The sequence below is a fragment of the Amblyraja radiata genome, chromosome 3, assembly GCF_010909765.2.
Source record: "Amblyraja radiata isolate CabotCenter1 chromosome 3, sAmbRad1.1.pri, whole genome shotgun sequence".
Classification (NCBI taxonomy): Eukaryota; Metazoa; Chordata; class Chondrichthyes; order Rajiformes; family Rajidae; genus Amblyraja; species Amblyraja radiata.
In genome coordinates this window covers 41,373,325-41,378,107 of record NC_045958.1, presented here as the reverse complement: position 1 = coordinate 41,378,107, position 4,783 = coordinate 41,373,325, and positions in this window count along the sequence as shown.

The window sequence follows — 4,783 nt, the reverse complement described above, 5'->3', positions numbered from 1 at the left end:
GGATTCTTGGAACAGACTTGAAATAAGGCTCGGACACGGGAGTGATCTTACAAGCTTCTTTACTGCAGGACGCCACCTTGAGTCTCCCCCGCACATGCGTACTTGCACAAGATATCACAAGACACTCATTACATATGCTAATTATCACATACCTAACAACCATCCTGTACTCCGCCAGATCTCTGTTGATGTCTCCCTCTGACCACCATAGAAACCGCAACAGGTCAGCATCTTCTGGTGGGACTTTTACCTGGTGGAACATAGCTTCCACATCAGCCATAACAGCCACAGGTTCTTGGCGGAATCTTGTGATGACTCCAATCAGAGTGCTGGTGAGGGTACACAAAAATGCTGGAGAAACTCAGCGGGTGCAGCAGCATCTATGGAGCGAAGGAAATAGGCAACGTTTAAAGTGCTGGTGAGGTCCGGCCTCTGAAGAAGTTCCCCATTCAGCGTGGCTCCCTGATAAGAAGCGCCACGATCAAATACCACACGGATCTTGTGTTTTTTAGGATGGTACACTCTGTGATGGGGAATGTACCAAACCTTACCATCATTGCGGCTGAGGTCTGCATCAGGAACCCTCATTGCATAGCCCTTGTCAATCATGTCAGTCATGAAGGTGATGTAATCTTCACGAAATGAATGATTCTTGAGAAGCTTCCTTTTCAGGTTCAAGGCACGCTGCTCTGCTATAACACAGTTGTTGGGCATTCGACGTTCGTCTTCAGTGGTAAACCAATACTGTAATGTCCCTCTACCAGCCTGGTGGACTGTGACACACTGTCCATGAACTGAAGGTCTTCTCTTGACATCTCCAGCTGTTCTTCTTGGCCACCTTCAGGAAAGTCATATTTAAACTGTTGATTCCATAGTTCATCCAGTTTGGCCACATATATTCTATTTGATATGGCATTTGCCACACCACTTCTTGTAGCTTCGTAGTTACCCTCCCTTAGGGGTCCCGTTCACTGTCCATCCAAGGATTGTCCTTACAGCATAAGGCCCATCATTTACACTCCTGATGACCTCTTCTGGTTCCATTGCTTTAGGCACATTTGTCCCAATCAGCAGACCTATTTCCACATTGATGTGAGGGATTTGCACTTGCTCCAGATGAGGCCACTTGTCCACGTCCTTTTGTAGTGGGATGTTACTTTTATTAGCTGGAATAGTCTTTTGCGAAAACACTTCTTGCAACTCTATAAAGTTGCAGCCCTCTAGACAGCACACTTCTAGGCCTGTTACAACATGGCTGCAAACAGTCTTTTGTTCTCCCATGGTTGTGAGAAGAATGTTAATTTTCTTTCCTCGCAGATTGAGCTCATCCATAAGCTCATCAGTGCAAAAAGTGGCGGTGCTGCCTGGATCCAAGAAGGCATATGATGTAACCACTTTGTTGCCCTTTTTGGCCTTCACTTGGACTGGAACGATGGCTAAGATACTGTCTGAGTCACCGGCCCCAGTACCGGAGTAGACTTTGTTAACCTTGTTCACAAAACCACTGATAACAGATTGCTTCTCACCATCCTCTGATGATTCTCCCTGATGTGTGGCCTTATCCTTGCTCTTCATGTGCAACACAGCGGGATGTATAAGTGAACACACTTCACAGTTTAGTTTCTCTTGACAAAACTTGCTCATATGCCCCTGTTTCAAGCAACTGAAGCATAGTCCTTTTCCATGGAGAAAGTCTAATTTCTCTTTGTGAAGAGATTTTCTAATTTTCTTATATTGTTCCATGCTGTGTTCACCCTGGCAGAAGAGACAGGGCTTGGTGAAAGCACTGACAGAGCCGGTAGCAGCCTTCTTGTTTGGCCTAATCTCTGTGCTTACACCAGCTTGGTTGTTCACTGATGTAACATTGTCTTAACACTCTTCCTTTCTGACACAAGGTTTACTGGATACTTGGCTTGACCCTTGCTGTTGTCCTTTATATCTCCAAACAAAGGATATAATGCCACCTTAGCCTGTGTGTTAATAAACTTAACCAGGTCTTTGAACTTTGGTCTTCGTGCCTTGTTCTCCTGAATATCAAAGGCTATGCTTCTCCACCTCTCCTTCAACTTATATGGAAGCTTGTTGACAATAGCTCGCACATTGGCAACATTATCTAACTCCTCAATATACTCTATATCTATCATTACATTGCAGCAGCTGGTGAGGAAGAGGCCGAGTGCATTAAGAGCTTCACCATCTTCTGCCTTGATTGTAGACCAGTTTAAAGCCTTATTTATGTAGGCCACAGAAATCTTATATTCATTTCCGAAATGTTCCTTTAAGAGTTTCTTTGACTCCTTGTAACCCTGATCTGGATCCATATGTAGACAACTCCGTATTTTTTGAATCCTTTATTTGTCATTCAGACCTTTCGGTCTGAACGAAATGCTGTTGCCTGCAGCCATACATGTAATAATAACAAAACACAATAAACACAAATTAACATCCACCACAGTGAGTTCACCAAACACCTCCTCACTGTGATGGAGGCAAAAATCTTAGAGTTACTGTCTCTTCCCTCCTCTTCTCCCTCTGCGCCGAGGCGATACCCCACCGGGCGATGGTAAGTCAGTCCCGCGGCTCAACCGAGCTCCGCGAACGGGCCGGTTCAAGCTACGCGGCCCGGGGGATGGTCGAAGATGCCCGCAGCTGTTGTGTCCTCCATTGGCCCGCGGCCGAGCCCCGGATCCAGGTCGCCGCCGCCAGAACGCCGCCTCAGCCGCCGTCTCCGCTCCGCACCGGGCTGCCCACAAGGCAGCGTCTCAGCCCCGCACCGGGCTGCCCCCACGAGAGCACCTTCCAGCCGGGAGCCGGTCCGCCCGCACGGCAGCGTCTCAGCCCCGCACCGGGCTGCTCACACGGGAGCGCCTTCCAGCCGGTAGCCGTGCCGGCCGCACAGGAGTGTCTCAGCCCCGCACCGTTCGCCCTCACCGGAGCGCCGAGTCGTGCCGCTACCCGGACGTCGCCACAGCTCGAAGACGGCCAGCCTCGCGTTGGTGAGTCCTGGCTGGCTCTACCTCCGGATCCTCGAGGTCGGTCGCAGGTTGGAGGCCGCCAGCTCCGCCATTAGGCCTCAGCGCAGATGGGGGAAGAGAAGGGGGATACGACAAAAAGTCGCATTCCCCCGAAGGGAGAGACAGAAAGCTCTGTTTCACCCTCCCCCCACACACATAACACCACCTAATAACCAAAAAAATTACTAAACTAGACAAAAAAAAAAACAACATAAAAAGTAAAAACAGACAGACTGCAGGCGAGCCGCAGCTGTATCACAGCGCCGCCACTTCCCTTGGTGGCCGCTGGTTTTATTGTTCCATGAAGTAGAGTCGATCTTTGCTGCTCTCTGTCTTACTCTCCACACCATGTTGGAATGCCCTGATAAAGAGTCTGTATTTCAATGGATCCCCTTTGAAGATGGGAATGTTTTATGGTGGTAGAGAAGAAAGACTTATTTGCCTTACCAGGAACTCTGTAATATCATTTTGACGGTACACAAAAATGTTGGAGAAACACAGCGGGTGCAGCAGCATCTATGGAGCGAAGGAGATAGGCAACGTTTCGGGCCGAAACCCTTCTTCAGACTGATAGGGGGTGGGGGGAGGCGGGGAGAAGAAAGGAAAAAGGAGGAGGAAGAGCGCGAGGGCTAAAGTAGGAATATCATTTTGACGTTGCATCACAGTGAACAAAGTCTCTGGTGAACCAGGATTTCCTACATCAGGTGTAGCTGAGTGATTTGGCTGAGCGGTGTTATTGGAGAGTGGCAAAGGATTATGTTCAGTACTTGTGTTGTCTTGAATCTCAGTATCCACATTTTGGATTGCCACGAATGAGACGGCCCCTCCAGGATTGTTCGTTTCACTTCTCACAGCTGGCTGATTCTCATGTGACTCAGTGTGTTCATCATCATTTTGTGAAGCATTTGATCCTTCAAACATCTGTAAAACATTGAGCTTAGCGTCTGCAGCAGCTAAAGCAGTCCGAATATCAAGCTCTTCCTTTTCCGCTTTAAGCTTAGCTTCTTGTCCCTCCAAAGCCTGTCATGGTTTCAATGCTGCTGCCCATGCCGACATAGCAACCTTTTCCTTTTCTATTTTAAGCTTAGCTTCTTGTCCCTCCAAAGCCTGTCGTTGTTTCAATGCTGCTGCCCATGCCAACAGAGCAGCCTTTTCCATCTCTGCTTTCAATTGTGCACTGGAAGCAGAGGATGCTGAAGAGGTTGAAGAAAAACTTGCCTTAGACCTATTAGACTTCCTAGATGCTTGCCACTGATACGCTGTCTGAAGGAGAGACATTCTCGTTGACTTTCTTTGCTTCCTCCAAACGGCTATGGACATCTATAATCCAAGTGTTAACTTGTTCGATGAAATCTCCAAATGCTTTCGCCTTTGGTTCAAACCATTGTTCATGTCTTCTTCTGACACAATCTGCTGAAATAGCCTTTTAACAGAGAGATTCAGCTCACAAAACTCTCCAAAGAGGTGATTAAACTCCCCAATCAACTTGCTCTTAATCATCTCCAAATTGCCATCATCATCCATCAAATGCAGTATCTCATTCTTTTTCATAGTAATTTGGCCCAACTTAGCTTTCCTTGAACTGATTTTCCTTTGTAGTGTGTCTTCCATAGCTGCAGCTGTAGCTTTCACTTGTCGTTTGTCCAATGTAGCAGAATCTTCATCAACCTCCATGATTAAAGATTTGCCATTTCTCTTTGTTAGCCGCTGTTAGCTACACAGCAAAATACCACAGTGTCTCTTAAAGTAGCCACAGAAAGGAAAACCAC